Source organism: Pinus tabuliformis, chromosome 9, assembly GCF_031772625.1.
Source record: "Pinus tabuliformis cultivar Carrire ecotype Pingquan chromosome 9, CPIR1, whole genome shotgun sequence".
NCBI lineage: Eukaryota > Viridiplantae > Streptophyta > Pinopsida > Pinales > Pinaceae > Pinus > Pinus tabuliformis.
This window is the reverse complement of record NC_142307.1, coordinates 109,687,947-109,706,067: the sequence shown is the minus strand read 5'-3', so window position 1 is coordinate 109,706,067 and position 18,121 is coordinate 109,687,947. Positions and strand designations below refer to the sequence as shown.

Sequence of the window (18,121 nt, the reverse complement as noted above, 5' to 3'; positions counted from 1 at the left end):
TTCACCTGGAATTCAATAGGAAGCAGTACCTGCTTACCATATACTAGTTCATATGGGGTGTGCCCTGTTACATTCCTCTAGGTTATATGATAGGCCCATAATGCTTCAGGAAACTTGTCAACCCAATCTGTATGGTGAAGCTGAATGGTTTTGGTCAGAATGGATTCTAACACTTTGTTTGTAGACTCCACCTGCCCATTTGCTTGGGGGTGGTAAGGAGTAGATTTCTGGTGCTTGATCTAATACTGTTCAATGATGGCTTTGACCAACTTAGATGTAAATTGTGTGCCTTGGTCAGTGACGATCTCTCGGGGCACTCCAAATCGAGTGAAAATGTCCTCAAAGAGGAAATCCACCACCGCTTTCTCAGTCACGGAATACAAAGCTTTAGCCTCCACCCACTTTGTAACATAGTCGGTGCAAACCAAAATGTATCTCTTCTTCCTTGACATGGGAGAAATAGGTCCCAAAAAATCTAATGCCCACTTCTCAAAAGGTTCTATGGATATTTGTGTCTGAAGGGGCATCTCATCTGAAGGAACTGGCCTCCCCATCCTTTGACAAGCATCACAACTAATCACAAACTTTTTAGCATCCTTGAAAAGCGTGGGCCAGTAATACCCTATACGTAAGACTTTATATGTTGTTCTTTTGTCTGCAAAGTTCCCTCCACAGGGATCACTGTGGTAGGCCTTCAACACATCAAACATTTCATCTTCTCACACACATCTCCTCATAATCAAGTCAGGTCCTATGTGGAATAAGTCTCCATCTATCCAGGAATAGTTGGCACTACGCTGAACAATATTGTGTTTCTCCCTGGTAGAAATATTTTGAGGCAACTTCCTTGATACCAGGTAGTTGGCTATGTCAGAAAACCAGGGGGTGAGGGTTGATATGGAAAACAATTCTTCATCTGGGAAATCATTTGGAACTGAAGTTGGAACATTTTCTTGAGCAATATTCATCCGAGGTAGGAAGTCAACAGCCAAATTATCTTGTTTGGGCCTGTCAACCACAATTATGTTAAACTCTTGTAATAACAACAACCATCTAGTGATCCTACCATTAGTAATAGGTTTGTTCATAAAAAATCTAATAGCAGAATGGTCGGTGTGGACAAAAGTCTCATAACTGGTAATGTAATGTCTAAACTTACTAATGGCATGAATATTGCTAACAATTCCTTTTTAATCACTATATAGTTTAATTTAGCAAGGGAAATATTCTTTCTAACGAAGTAAATAACATAGGGATGGTGATCTTCCATTTGTCCCAAAAATTCTCCAAGGGAAGTATTCGATGCATCAGTGCATATGTTAAATGGAAGGGACGAATTTGGCCCTCTTAATACTGGAGTAGTGGACAACTTGTTCTTCAATTCCCAAAAAGCATTTTCACAGTTATCATCCCAAACAAAATCAACATCTTTAGTAAGTAGTTTAAACAAGGGTGCTGCAATTCTTGTGAAATTTTCAATAAATAGTCTATAGTAACCTACATGTCCCAAAAATCTTCTTACCTCTTTTTGTGTACTAGGAACTAGAATACGTGAGATTACCTCTATCTTGATCGGCTCGACTTTTATTCCTTCAAATGAAACATGATGGCCCAAAACTATTCCCTTAGTCTACATCATTTTACATTTACTATTGCTAAGGGCTAGGTGATCTTCTTGACATTAGACCAATACCTTTTCTAAATTCACCAAATCTTGAGGAAAATCATCCCCATATACTATGAATTCGTCCATGTAGACCTCTACACAGTCATGAATCAAGTCAGAAAAGATGGCTAGAACAACTCACTGAAAGGTAGTTGTGGTGTTGCATAAGCCAAAAGGAAGAACTCTATAGGCATAGGTACCCCACAAGAAAGTAAAGGTAGTTTTCTCTTGGTCTTCCTCAACTATTTGAATCTGGTTATACCCATTGTACCCATCTAGAAAAGAAAAATACCTTTTTTGAGAGAGCGTGTCCAGCACCTGATCAATAAATGGTAAAGGAAAATGAAAATAATATCGCATGGTGGATTTATTCAACTCTCTATAGTCAACACAAATGTGCCACTTACCATTCTTATTTGGAACAAGCACCAAAGGTGATACCCATTTTCTATCAGAAATAGGATAAATAAAATCTGTAGTCAACAACTTTTACAATTCCTCTTTGACAATTTCTTTCAAGGCTAGGTTCATGTGCCTTTGTAGTTGCGTGACATGTTTCATTTCATCATTGGTATAGATATGATGTATGCATGTGTCTGGGTGTATACCTTTCATATCTAAGTAGTCCCAAGCAAATGCTTTGGATTAGTCTCGAACCATGCTTAACCATATTGGACACGGATTGTCATTGATGTCAATATGGTAATATTCAAGGAGTAGACAGAGCCACTAGACGAGTAGATGGAGATGAGAGAAGCAGACAGAGTTATAATAGTGTCCCTCGTTTGTCAGGAGTTGAACCGAAACAATCGAGTGGAGGGTTTCAGATCAAATGGAGTTTTGGGGTGTGGAGGTATAACCTGGGGAGGTTCAAAGCTGTGATCCTGGAGATGGTAAATATCTCCACTTATCACAGGCAGCCCTGGGTGAGATTCAAAATGTAAAGGAAAGTGAGAGAGCTCTCCTCAATGTTCATGTTGATAACAAGAAAGTTGTGCTTGGAGTGCTTACATATGGGAAATATGACCAATTTTCATTGGATATTATGTTTTCTAAACCCTTCAAGCTTTCACACAGTTGCCCCACAGGAAGCGTCTTCTTCATTTGTTATACCACAGTTGTAGAAGAAACAGATGGTGGAATGGGAGGATATGATGACTCAGACTCAGACTCTGATTCTGATGATGATCGACAAGCTCAGGCTCTGATGCATCGTGTTAAGGAAAATGGCCAAAGAGAAGCGAGGCCTGCCAAGCCTAAGTTAATGAAAGATGGTGCGAAACAAGTGAAGCCTGAACCTATGATAATTGATAAAGCAACTGTAAAGGCTAAGAGGGGGGAAAGAACATCACTTCCTGGCAAGAAACTGGTGGAAAAATAAGAATCCACTGATGATGAATGTGAGCTGTTGGATCAAAGAGTAGTGGATCCAACGGTCGTCGCACGCGAAAGATGTGCGGACGATAATGCGCGGGAGATGTAAAGGTAGGCAGTAAATGGTATTCCCCACACTACCCACTGGGGTTCGGTGGTATCCGTATATGGCCGCGTGATCCAATCACAATACGACGTGTGGTAGATGAAAACCGCCACCCCCGCAGGTTAACGCGTATGCAGGTTGCACGATCGGGGCTTGTGACTGCCATCTGATCGTGAGACGGATGGTCAGATGGCGAGGAATATGCACGATGTTTAACGTGGGGGGAAAGGATTGTGACTGTTGGATCACGATGATCAACAACTGTGATTGTAAATGCGGCAGAAGCTAATATGGGCGCGATTACGTGGGTTTTTGGAATAAAACAGAAACAAAGGTAAATTGTAGCTCATTGAATTTGATTGTGAGGTAATACTTACATCTTAGAGGTAAACGTTTGCGACGGGTTTTCTGGTTTCTTTAGACTTGTACAATTTAAAGATCCAGCTTGGTTCTTTGAAAAATGGCTTGCACTCTGTTTAATATGTACATGCCTGCAACTTCTTCTACGTATTCGACTTCAATATCTGGCAGAAATGAATCTTTGTTTCCCTGTGAAAAGTGAATGCGGTCCAAGGTGGGGTTCTGGTGATCAAAGGAGGTCACAGTGATCGAGGAGAGAAGCTGAAAGATCAAGCGAGTCAGAGGCATCTACAGCGACCAAGAAGGAAACCAAAAAGGTAGTGGAAAGTGGAAATGATCAGTCAGAGGTGCCTAGAACATATTAAAACAGAAGAACAAGGTGAAGTAACGTGAATGTATGCATAATCTGTAAGAGAGGAAGCCGAAGAATAGGCAAGAGGCAGGAGAGACCAGAGAAGCAGGAGAACTGGAGAAAGGTAGAATCTCAGCAGAGTTGGGTGCATAAAACTGTAGCAAAACAGTTGATACTAAGATTGGGTTGGAGCCCAAGAGGTTGGAGCCTCAGAAATGAACAGGACTAAAGTCATTAGGGGTAGGTTCTCCTAAGTGTAGAACCACTGCAAAATAGAGTTGGTGCTCTGGAGGTTGGAGCCTCATTGAAGTCCAAGTTGGAGCTTGGCAACTACTCACAGTCAGATATATATTTATATTGTATTTATTTCATTGTACTGTCTTGAGTTTTTTTTAATAAAAGCATTTATTCTAGCTGTTGGTTTTTGTGTTCTATGTATATACATACATATCTATATATGCTTGTGGCAATCACTAGAATAAAAATTGTAAGAAATAATGATTCACCCCCCCCAGTATTTCCAACAATTGGTATCAGAGCAGGCTTCTTCATACTAGCCTAACAGCTTGAAGAAGGATCTGCAGCCATGATGAGAAACAACAAAGCATCAGGAAGACCTCCTTTGTTCGATGGCACTAACTTTGGTTTCTGGAAGAAAAGAATGACTTACTACTTAATGTCCCTTGGACCTGAAGTCTGGCATTTCGTTCAAAATGAATACAAAACTAATTCCACTCTTCCAACAGACCAAGACGAGAGGAAAGCCTACATCGCAAGTGCAAAGGCCATGAACTCCATCACTAGTGGAATCACTGATTCTGAGTTTACAAAAATCATGCACTGTACCTCGGCCAAAGAAATGTGGGAGAAGCTAGTTGGCTTGTACGATGGAGACTCAGAAGTCAAAAAGGAAAAGATTCAAACTCACAGAAGACAATTTGAAAGTTTGAGGATGGAATATGAAGAAGATATTGCAGCATACCTCCTCTGAGTAGCTGAAGTGGTAAATTCCTTGAAAGGATTGGACAAAAAAGTTGAAGAAAGTACCATTGTTCAAAAGATATTAAGGTCTCTTCCAGACAGGGTTGACTCCAAAATAAGCACTATAGAAGAATCAAAGGATCTAGATACCCTCAAAATGGATGAACTCCATGGAATTCTCACTGCCTATGAAATGAGGAAAGGTGGCACAAGCTCCCAAGATGCAGCATTCAAGGCCTCAAGGTCAAAGAAGGGGAAAGAAAGGAATGACTGTCGTGATGAGTCAGATGTGGAATCTGAATTGGCTCAATTTGTACGAAAGATGAAGAAAGGATCTAAGATTAAAGGCAAGTATCCTCTTATCTGTTTTAAATGTGGTAAAATAGGTCATTATGCAACAAAATGTCCTCATAAACATGACAGTGATGATGAAGGAAATTCTAAAAGAATGGCTCATAAAAAGAAAGGGTTCAATAAGAAAAAATTCTTCTCCAAGCAATATGAGTCTGATGAGGATGAGTTTATGGTCATCAAAAGGAAATTAGGTGAGGAAAGCGATCATGATGAAAGCCAAGAAGCATTATTCATGGCACTCACAGATGATGATGACTCAGGGCTGGAAGGAAATGTAGATGAATTGTTAATAAGTGCCATTGAAGAAAATGAGAAACTACGAAACAAAATCATTTCTTTCAAAGTGGAAAAAGAGGAAATACGAAGGAGAGAAGATCTCTTGGAAGCAAAGCTTAAAGAAAAGGAAGAGACTTGTGAAGAACACGAGACCGAAATAGTGTCTCTGAGAAAGGAGTTGGAGAAAATTAAAAAGGGCTGTAAAAGCTCTCAAATACTTGAGACTATTATAAAAAATCAAAAACCTCAACATGAAAAGTCTGGAATAGGTTTCAAAGGAGAATCCTCAAGCACTAAGAATAATGCGAAAAGCTATGCCAATGCACTTTCCTGCAATCCAAAAAATGAAAAGTGCACCCCAGATCCCAAGAATGAAGAGAGAATTACTCCAAAGAAGAATGTGGAGTCGAATCATGGACACTACAGCAAATACAAACCTGTACTCCACCAAGGGCCCATTTCAAATCCAAAGAACAAGGGAGGAGTAATTCCCAAGAAGGAAATCGACTCAAACCATGGTTGCTTCAACAAGTACAAAACCATCTTTCTTGGACAGTGCTTTCACTATAAAAACTTTGGTCATCAAGCCAGACATTGTATGGCTCGCAGAAGTTAAAAGACAAAGCCAAAGGATAGAATAATCAACTCATATGCCCCCAAAAGGCAGGGACAAATCAAATCCTTTAATTCATTTGATCCCTTGACCAAATTTGATCTGATTTGCTCTTTCTGCTACAATAATGGACACTATGAACAAGACTGCCCACTCAAAGGAAGAAAGACGAGCAGCAATAACTCTAGCATGGACAAATGCGGCCTGGATCTATATGCTCAAAATAATGGAATCCAATGGTTTATAGATAGTGGGTGCTCCAGACACATGACAGGAGACAGAAGGAAGTTTGTCTCACTAAGAAAAAAGGAATGGAATGTGTCCTTTGGAAGCGGATCTGGAATAATTGCAGGAAAACAAACAGTTACTCTGATCAATGGAAAAGGAAAAGCTCAAGATGCTCTGCTAGTTGACGGGCTCAAACACAACCTCTTGAGTGTGAGCCAAATCTATGATCAAGGGCATAAGGTCATTTTTAGCACCAAAGACTATGAAATAAGAAACTCTACCATAGGGAAACTTCTGGAAAAAGGGGTGAGGACACCAGACAACATTTACATTCTGAACAAGATTCAAGAAAATAAATGCTACCTGAGTCAGACAGATGAGAGTTGGTTGTGGCACAAGCAACTTGGACATACAAGCTTTGATAAACTGATCAATATTAGAAAGATCAAAGCTGTACGAGACATCCCAAGGCTGTTCAAACCAAATCAAGCACTATGTGGTCCATGTCAACATGGAAAGTAGACCAGAATCAGTCACAAGACAAAGGAACACTCTACATCGAAGCCCTTAGAGATCATCCATGCTGATGTATGTGGGCCAACTAGAAATCAAGCACTCCAAGGAGAAAGGTAATTTGTGTTATTTGTTGATGGTTATACTAGAATGATGTGGATATATTTCATAAAGTATAAATCTGAAACTTTTGAGTGTTTTAAGAATCTAAAATTCGTTGTAGAAAATGAAAAAGATAAAAAAATTAAGTGCCTCAGAAGAGACAGAGGAGGAGAATTCACATCAAACGAGTTTAGTGAGTTCTGTAATATTCATGGAATTAAAAGGGAATTCTCGGCTTCCAGAACACCTCAACAAAATGGGGTAGTTGAAAGAAGAAACCAAACAGTCCAAGAAATGGTAAGAACTATGTTATTAGCAACAGATTTACAACCTAAATTCTGGGGAGAAGCAGTAGGAACAGCTGTCTATACCCTGAATCGAACTCAATTAAGACCAAATTGTGAAAAAACTCCTTATGAGCTATGGAAAGGAAGACCTGCTTCGGTGAAGTACTTCAAGATCTTTGGAAGCAAGTGATTCATAAAAATAAATTATGGCTCACCCGAAAAGTTTGATTCTCAGGTTGATGAAGGGATATTTCTTGGATACTCTACACAGAGCAAGGCTTACAAGTGCTACAATTATCGACCGAAGAAAATAGTGGAAAGCATTGATGTAAAAATTGATGAAGATCTTCCAGAAAAGGAAATTGAAGAACATGAAGATGACTCTCTCATTGAAGAAGAAGAACCTAAAGATGAATAAATAGAAGATGAAGAAGAAGAAGAAGGAGAGGAAAGAGAACCACCTAATACCCGTTCAAAGATGAAGTATGTCCAATGCCATCATCCAGAAGAGTAGATCATTGTCAATAGACATGAAGGTGTGTAGACCCAAAGAAGGATAACAATCACCCCCAAGAGAAAAGTCATTGCCCTCCTATCCATGATAGAACCAGAAACATTTGTAGAAGCAAGTAAGGGTCCTCATTAGGTAAAAGCCATGGAAGAAGAAATGACCCAAATTGAGAAGAACAAGACATGGGAGTTGGTACCTCGCTCAAAGGACAAAAACATAATAGGAGCCAAATGGATGTTCAAAAATAAAATGAATGAGGAAGGACAGGTTATCAGAAACAAGGCAAGACTTGTCTGCAAAGGCTATTCACAAATTGAAGGAACTGACTTTGAAGAGACATTTGCACCAGTGGCCCATATGGAAGCTATCAGGATGTTCTTGGCATTTGCTTGCTCAAAAGGATTCAAAAGCTATCAAATGGATGTGAAATCAGCATTTCTAAATGGGGAACTCAAGTAGGAAGTCTACATGGAGCAGCCAGAAGGTTTTGATCTAACAACAGGAAAGGACTTAGTTTGTAAGTTGAAAAAGGCTTTATATGGGTTGAAACAAGCTCCTAGAGCTTGGTATGCAAGACTGCATCACTATTTACAACAACAAGGCTTCAAAAAGGGAGTGGCTGGAAGAAATCTATACATAAAGATAGATCAAGGTAAGTTACTAGTTGCTCTTGTTTATGTCAATGATATTATTTTTTCTAGTAATAATGATGAAATGAGCCATGAATTTTCTCAAAACATGTCAAAAGAGTTTGAGATGTCAATGATAGGAGAGCTGTCCCACTTCCTTGGACTTCAGATATCTCAAACTAGAGCAAGATTGTGTATATCTCAAACCAAATATCTAAAGGACATGCTAAAAAATATGGAATGGAGGATTGTGCACCCATGAGAACACCTATGACCACAAACTGCAAACTGAGCAAATATGATGACTCCCCTCTAGTAGATGCAACTCATTACAGGTCAATGATTGGAGTCCTTCTATACTTAACAACTACATGACCAAACATAATGCAAGCAGTAGGAATGGTGGGAAGATTTCAATCTGCTCCCAAACAATCCCATTTATTAGTTGTAAAAAGAATTCTCAGATATCTGAAGGGAACTTCTGATTTCGGTCTTTGGTACCCGAAGGACTCAACACTGACTGTAACTGCATACACCGATGTTGATTGGGCTAGAATTATATATGATCGGAAAAGCACTAGTGGAAATGCATTCTTCCTAGGAGATTGTTTGGTATCCTGGCTCAGAAAAAAATAATCATCCATATCATTGTCCACAGCCAAAGCTGAGTATATTGCTACAACAGACTGTTGTTCTCAGATATTATGGATGAAGGAAGCTCTAAAAGATCTCGACATATGTACAGATCAACCAATTTCTGTCTATTGTGACAACACAAGTGCTATTAGTCTCAGCAAAAATCCTGTGATGCACTCAAGAACCAAACACATACCAATCAAGTATCATTTCCTCCGTGAGCAAGTAGCTGAACAAAACATCGTCCTGGAATATATCAGTACAAAGGAGAAGATAGCTAATATTTTCACAAAACCTCTTCCTCGAGAAGCATTCGAACATCTGCTTCAAATGATGGGGGTTATTTCTTTATCATCACTCAATTTCATTCATAAAGATGTAGCGGGATAGGGGGAGTCTGTATGCATTCCTTTGCCATTGATGTCAAAGGGGGAGAGAGCAGAAGAATATTGCCATCAATAACAAAGGGGGAGATTGTTGGACACGGATTGTCATTGATGTCAATATGGAAATATTCAAGGAGTAGACAGAGCCACCAGAGGAGCAGATGGAGATGAGAGAAGCAGTCAAAGTTATAATAGAGTCCCTCGTTTGTCAAGAGTTGAAGCGAAACAATCGAGCGGAGGGTTTCAAATCAAATGGATTTTTGAGGTGTGGAGGTAAAACCTGGGGAGGTTCAGAGCTGTGATCTTGGAGATGGTAAATATCTCCACTTATCGCAGGCAGCCCTGGGCGAGATTCAAAATGCGAAAGAAAGTGAGAGAGCTCTCCTCAATGTTCATGTTGATAACAAGAAAGTTGTGCTTGGTGCGCTTACATATGGGAAATGCAACCAGTTTTCATTGGATATTATGTTTTCTAAACCTTTCAAGCTTTCACACAGTTGCACCATAGGAAGCATCTTCTTCATTAGTTATACCAAAGTTGTAGAAGAAACAGATGGTGGAATGGGAGGATATGATGACTCAAACTCTGATTCTGATGATGATTGAAAAGCTCAGGCTATGATGCATCGTGTTATGGAAAATGGCCAAAGAGAAGCGAGGCCTACTAAGCCTGAGTTAATGAAAGATGGTGCAAAACAAGTGAAGCTTGAACTTGTGATAATTGATAAAGCAGCTGCAAAGGCTAAGCCGGGGGAAAGAAAATCACTTCTTGGCAAGAAATTGGTGGAAAAAGAAGAATCCACTGATGATGAATGTGAGCCATCAGATCAAAGAGCGGCGGATCCAACGGTCTTCGCACGTGAAATATGCATAGATGATAATGCACGGAAGACGTACAGGTAGGCGGTAAGCGGTATTCCCCGCACTGCCCACCGGGGTTCGGTGGTATCCGTATATGGCCACGAGATCCAGTCACAATACGACGCGTGGCGGATGAAAACCGCCACCCTCGCAGGTTAACGCGTATGCAGGTTGCGCGATCGGGGCTTGTGACTGTCATTCGATTGTGCGATAGACAATCAAATGGCGAGGAATATGCATGATGTTTAACGTGCGGGGAAAAGGACTGTGACGGTTGGATCGCAATTATCAACGGTGACGATTGTGAATGCGGCATAAGCTAATATGGGCACGATTACGTGGGTTTTTGGAATAAAATAGAAATAAAAGGAAATTGTAGCTCATTGCATTTGATTGTGAGGTAATACTTACATCTTAGAGGTAAATGTTTGCGACAGGTTTTCTGGTTTCTTTAGACTTGTACAATTTAAAGATCCAGCTTGGTTCTGTGAAAAATGGCTTGCACTCTGTTTATTATGTACATGCCTGCAACTTCTTCTACTTGTTTGACTTCAAAATCTGGCAGAAATGAATCTTTGTTTCCCTGTGAAAAGTGAATGTGGTCCAAGGTGGGGTTCTGGTGATCAAAGGAGGTCACAGTGATCGAGGAGGGAAGCTAAAAGATCAAGCGAGTCAGAGGAATCTACAGCGACCAAGAAGGAAACCAAAAAGGCGGTGGAAAGTGGAAACGATCAGTCAGAGGTGCCTGAAACATATAAAAACAGAAGCACAAGGTGAAGTAATGTGAATGTATGCATAAACTATAAGAGAGGAAGCCAAAGAACAGGCAAGAGGTAGGAGAGACCAGAGAAGTAGGAGAACCGAAGAAAGGTAGAAGCTCAGCAGGGTTGGGTGCAGAAAACTGCAGCAAAACAGTTGATACTAAGATTCAGTTGGAGCCTCAGAACTGAATAGGACTAAAGTAATTAGGGGTAGGTTCTCCTAAGTCCAGAACCACTGGAAAACAGAGTTGGTGCTCTAGAGGTTGGAGCCTCACTGAAGTCCAAGTTGGAGCTTGGCAACTATTCACAATAAGATATATATTTATATTGTATTTATTTCATTGTACTGTCTTGAGTTTTTTTTTAATAAAAGAATTTATTCCAGCTCCTGGTTTCTGTGTTTTGTGTATATACATACATATCTATATATTCTTGTGGCAATCACTAGAATAAAAATTGTAAGAAACACTGATTCACTCCCCCCCCAGTATTTCCAACAAACAATTGTTGCTTTTGTTATGTGTTTAACTCAGTGCCAATTTATAGGATCTTCCCATCACTGATCTCGATAGGTTTAGTAGTGATTTCATTGTTGGCTTCTAATGTTTCCATAGTAAATGTCATGAATACAGCTGGATGACAAGCTTCCTAAAACTCATTACTGAAAACATGTTGATAACTGTTAAAAGAGATGGGATAATTGATGCAAGAAATATCAGATAAAAATTGTTGTAAAATATGATCTTCTGATTTTTCTTGGAGTCCTCTAGACTGTTCTAAAGTTAACAAAGGAAACATACAGTCTTCGTCCCCATAAGGAATCAGGAGGAAAAATTGTCAATGTTTGATTATGTGATCCATTGGAAATAATCATTTCTCCATTTCTGCACCCTATGACAATGTTAGCAGTAGCTAACCAAGGGCTTCCTAGGACTACTGGATGTTTGGATCTAGAATTTTTTGGAGAAATTATAATAAAATCAATGGGATATTCCCAAGAGGTGATCATGACCACTATGTCTTCTAATATCCCCATGGGTTTGACAATGGATTTGTCTACTAATTCCAAGATTATAGGTGTGGGTTTGATTCCTTGTAGTTGTAAGGATGTCATGGTGTATATTTTTGCACCTAGATCTATAAGGGTGTTTGGAAAGAGAGCTCTATTGATTTCTATGGTAACTATGGGGTTTCTTGGATCATTATACTTTAGTGGTAAATCAGAAATCATTTTGGACATTTCACTCATGATTTTCACATTCTGATTTTTATGTCCTTTTCTGCTTGGTTTCTTAATGTAGATATATTTAATGATTTTAGTATATATAGGAATGTCTCTAATGGCTTGTAACAAGGGTATTTTGATACAGACATTCCTTAATTCAGATTCTAGATCATATTCTATAGGGATCTCAGTTTTCTTAACAAGTAACCTTTCCAAGTAAGGAGGTTCATTTGGTTCTTCTGGTTCATTTTGTTTTTTATTTTCTTTATGTTGGTGATTTTCAAATTTTTCTATAGAGTCCTCTTCCTGAATTATGACAACTGATTTTTCCTTATTAACCGTTTTCCCATATCTCAATTGAATTTCACTCATTGGGACAACAGTAATAACATAGGTGGGAAAGGGTTGTACTTCCATGTTTTGTATAGGTTGAGGCTATTTATTATGATTTGGATTAGCTATGGGTTGTGTAGGCAGCAAGGTAGGATGAGGTGGGTTAAATGGTTGTGGTTCCTATCGAGGTGATAAGTTAGAACTAGAGGGTAAATTTTGGTGCAAAGGAGGTGGCGGCAACAAGCGTTGCTGATAATAATTGGGGTTATATCCTTGTTGATATGGAGGGATATTTTTTGTGTAGGGCATGTTGGGCATGACTTGGTAATGAGGATACCACTGATTTTGGGGTTGGAATGTATTCCCATAAAATTTTCCCCTCCACCCTTGGTTCCATGGGAAATTTTGGGGTTGTTGATTACTCCAAGGGGGGTAGTGATCCAGGTGGCTCCAGAGAGACACACAGGACAAAGAGGGCTTATGAACGCTTGAAAATCAAAGTGCTCAGAATGACTTTGATCGAGGACGAGAGCATAGATCTCGTCATCCTGATCATGGAGGTGTAAACCTGTTGGGTAGTGAAGCTCCCCATAGCAAGTTTTTGGGGCTTGAAGCCTGAGGTTTTGGTCAATGTAATGTAAAGACCCAAAAAAATGTGGGCACGGAGCGTGAGAGTCTATGGTTGTCTACCCTAAAGTAATGTAAATTAATGTAAAGGGTGTCAGCCTACCCATGGTCCGTAGACCATGGGATTGTATAAATAGAGTAAGGCTCTAAGTGTAAAAGTTGGTTTCTTGGTTAGAATGGTAAAAGATGATGCGAAGGTCTGATTAGAGAATAAAAGTGGATATGAAGGTCTTGGGTCATAGTAGAGGATAGAGGCTTTGCAGCTGTGTGCACAGAGGCCTAGAAGAGTCCGCAGTTGAGTGCACAAACCCCTGTAGCTAAGTGCACAGGAAGGAGTCAAGTCTGTATTGAATCAAGCTTTGAAGACAGTAATAATAAAGATCAGTTAGTTTGATATCTTATGCATTTGGCTCATAAATCTGTAATTGAATGTTATATGTTTCTATAACCTGTTTATTTATCTATGTGCACATATATGTATGTTTATGATTGTGAATCTCCTTAATAATTAACCAATGAACCCTAATTAAGAAATAATCAGGTACTTAATGTTGATCGTGTTGCGACTAAAGCTGCGCAAGGAACACTAGAATATTTCGATACATGTAATCTAGTAAGTGCGAAGGTTGGATCGGGCACCGATATCCCACATCCAGACATCCATAGGGTGCAGAAACCTAGTTCTAACACCCTCCCGTACTACCTTGGGTGAGACCTCAGTCCGCCCTCCGCGGACTGTTGCCAAAATGGATGGTAGTATTGGGATTTGCTTGGCTAACCTCACTACTGAACCTCGGTCAAGCCCCTAGTAGCCAACAAATGATTCCGTTGCTCACACTAGGATCTACCTAGGGGATGTTTGATGTCAAGCCACTGGAACCCAACAAAGAAATAAATTGAAGAGTGGGTGGATCAGAAGATTCATGAGTTCGTGACACAGGAAAATAGAACTCCGCAACTATCTGAGAAGAGGTGGCTAGATCGCTACATGTATACCAAAATCCACGAGATTTTCCTTGCATCCTTTCCGTCTGAACTGTATGATTGGATCGCGAGATTAGCTGACAGTTAGGGAAGGTATATGATCGACCAACCAATAGTGTGGACCTCGGAGTTGGTGCGCAAACTAGAAGCATCAGAAGACAATATTGCGTGAGCTGTGGACCACTTGCTCAATTGGATCATAGGGGGATTCATCACTGAGTTCGTGATAGATACAACCGTGAGCTACAACAAAGCTGAATGATGTTTTCTCAAGGGACTGCGAGGCAGGTACGTCAAATCTTTAAATACCTGGATTAAGATGTTGTTATCTGAAAAGAGGGTTATGCGAACACATTAATTTTTGGGACAACGTGGAGCGAAAGGTCCACCAGGGTAGCGAGGGATTAGAAAACAGTCCCCTAATTTCACTGTCATGAGAAAGTGAGGAAGAGCTCACTCAGTTCTCTGCAAGAAGTGCGGTTAGGTTGATAAAGCAGCACATTCCATAGATACCACCTCCACCCATGACACCACCCACTTCACCTCCATGACCGCCATCCCCTCCCACTCCACTTTCAACAATCCCACAATTCAGCATGGTGAACGTAATCAAGATACCCGTATTCAAAGGAGTAGGAAATGAAGATCCAAATCAATTCTCGTTCGTGGTAAGAGCAGTGTGGGAAGTGCAATGGGTCACAGATGATAACATTCTGAAGGCTACATTGGTGAGCATGCTATAGGATCGCGCATTGACTTGGTATATCAAGCACTCCAACGATGACCCAAATGTAGGGATAGCAAATATCTAGAATGTGTTGAACAGAGAATTTAGTTGTCTGAAATCCGAGACACAGTCGATCATTGGGTTCAAAGAGATAGCGATGCTCCCAGGTGAGACCCCTTGTGATCTGGATCAACGACTAAAGAGTACGATCCATAAGGCAAATATGATGCTCACAGACGTGTAACACTGTGCATGGTTTGTGGCATCTCTGATACCGCACCTGAGGACGACACTGTCATATCAAAAGCTTTCAACCTAGGCTGAAGCATTGGAAATGGCGATGAGGTTGCATGACACCCCAATACAAGATCCTGGGATGTGAGTTCAACAAATCCACGTGAAACTACAGAATCTATGCTTGGAGATGTAGAGTTTGAAGCAGGATAGGGTACCACATCCAAAGGCGCATGAAGAAGTATGGTGTATAAAATGTAAAGGTCAGGGTCACGATAAGGATCACTGCCCAGCATTTGTGAACTACTTGGTAGGGGGGGGCCCAATGTCGTTGAGACCAGAAGCATAGGCAGGGCCAAGTGCAACACCATTGTTATGGTGTGCGATTTGTCAAATAGGAGGGAAACACATGACAAACAACTATCACTTGCTGTAGAAGTATAGGCAGACTCCCTAGTAGCTATTTTGTAATTTCTGTCAGCCAGTAGGTCACGATGAGCAAACTTGTTGCATCTACAAGCTCATGATGGACGAGACTCTAGCCTATAAGATGCAGACAGAAACGCGAAGCCTTGACCCAACTGCAGGAATGGCGCGCGCTGGATTTCAAGAGCAAGGTCGAGGACGAGGAGGAATGGGACCAGGAAGGGGATGCAGACAGTTGGTTTGTTACAATTGTGGAGGATTAGGGCACTACAGCCATGATTGCACTAACTCGACGAGGATGTCTTATTCATACTATGCTCAGTTTGATCATGAGCTAGTGGATTGTCCTACGTTGATCACAAAGATGCACGAGAAAGGGGTACTCCAGCCCCCTCCAACTCAGAATATCTAGATGATGAGATCTGAACCCCACAAAGAAGACCCTAACGTGAACTTGATGCTCAGAAGTGGTGCGACCATAGGGGAAGATAAGGGGAAATAGGATGAGGAGGATACATTGGTTCATAAGTCTCCTGCAAGGGAACCTGAGTTTGACTTGGAACGCGTAAAGGAGACATTTATGGAAGCTAAGAAGAGCTTCACGGAAGCCTCCACTTTAGGTAGTAAGGACCCACTAGAGCCAGAAATGGATCTGTCCATGCCTACTACCTTTCTGGAGACCTACATGAAGCTGTTGCATGACAATAAGGTAGTTAAAAGACTACAAGGGTTGATCACTCGGTGTGCGGGATCAGGAGAGCCGCACGTAGTCCGGAAGGTGGGAAAGCATGCATTGCGCATTGGGAGGGAGATGTGATTAACAACACAAATTGGTGAATACAAAATGGATCAGGTTATCTTGGACTTGGGATCGAATGAAAATGTGTTACCTAAGAAAACCTGGGAATGAATGGGCAAACCCGTGTTGTAGTGGTCCCCTATTCAGTTACGAATGGCAAACCAACAAAAGATTGTGCCTATGGGAAGGTTGCAAGGAGTAATAGTCGATATTGAAGGTGCGAGCATAGAGACAGACTTTGAGGTGATAGAGATTGTCGATGAGAGTAATCCTTATCCCGTGTTGTTAGGAATAGGCTGGGCAACTGATATGAATGGGGTCATCAATCCAAAGAAGAGGAATATGATATTCGAGAAAAAATCACTACGCATAGTAGTCCCGTTAGACCCATCCGAAGGAGTGCACTACACTGAACTGGTGCGCGACGATGACAACGACGATGAGCTGGATTGCATTTACCAAATAACTGTGTAGGACTAGGATCAGGTGAACTCGACTATAGATGGTAGAATATCATGGGAGTGTGACAGCTCCTGCATGTCAGATTCAGAATGAGGAAGTAGAGCGTTGGCAAAACCGGTTACACGAGGTGATGACACTAAATTGCAACATGATGATTAGACCATTCCATCGTGTAACAACAGAAGCAAGGGAATTGTCAACACATGATCATGTGATAGTGGTAGGGGAATTCCTAGACAACTCTGAAAGTGCAGTACCAGAACAGCCGCGGTACGCGCTGCTGGAAAGGGCACTATGCACGACTCCTACACGTAGAAGGAGTACACATCCAAAGACCATGGTAAGTTGGCGCGAAGGTAAAAGGCGGATGTGATTACAGGTCAGAAGCCCTCGTTGCCAAACAAGAATCAGGAAGCCAAGACAGAGAAGTCAGCATACGCACCTAGGTTGATGGGTAAAAATGTGGGTTGTGTCGTTCGCAATCGCACCCTCCAAACTATGGAGCGGCACTTGGAACCAACTGCAGCAGCAGGAGAAGTGATGCACACCACTAAAGTTCCACTTGGATGCATTCAAGAGGCTATGTAGGATCCTGAACAAGGTTCACTAGGCTAGACAAACTAATTGGGACTAGCACGCATCAGTGGGTCAATGGACGTCTAGGGCCATATACATGAATCTGAGCGCGAAGATGATCCTACAGATGACGGGCTTAATTGGAACGATTCATCAGGACCAGGACGAAGGAATCAGCAAACGGGAAACCAAACCCGCACAGGCAGGTAACCATATTACTGCATTAGAGGAATTGGTGGCTTTACTACCATGGTTGGGGCCACATCTTACTAGAAAAAGGAACCAAGGGAGTGCGTCGTTTAAGGAATAACGCGATGCACTGCCTGACGCAAGGGTGATCGAGGGTTGCCCATGGACTAGGTTGGAAGGTGTAGGGAAGCCTTGCATGGGTGGCATCACCAACTAACTATCTGTAGAAAGCACAGTCTCAGAGCTTAAGCAGTTGAAAGAGAGAGTGGGACTATAAACAAGTCTATAGGAGAGCTACTCGAAAAGGAGGTTACGCATAGGATCAGTATGTCACAAAGGTCACGCTGGGCATAGAAGACTTCACTGCTACAGGGGTCAGTAGGGAGGTGACCGTTGGTGTCACTGTTCATGACAAGAGGTCCAATTTAAGGCAAAAAGGAGCGGGCGGCGGGCAATTAAGTCACGAATTAAGAATGAGATTTGGGATGATCTTCTGCCAAAAGAGCATTAATGACTCAGAAGTGGGGGGAAGGGTCAAATTCA

The 18,121-nt window shown here is 41.2% G+C and overlaps 2 pseudogenes; both read left to right on the top strand.

Moving 5' to 3' along the window:
- Positions 1 to 2,498: 2,498 nt before the first annotated feature.
- Positions 2,499 to 3,149, top strand: LOC149147315 (histone deacetylase HDT1-like; annotated as a pseudogene).
- Positions 3,150 to 9,626: 6,477 nt separating this feature from the next.
- Positions 9,627 to 10,277, top strand: LOC149147314 (histone deacetylase HDT2-like; annotated as a pseudogene).
- The last annotated feature ends 7,844 nt before the right edge of the window (positions 10,278 to 18,121 follow it).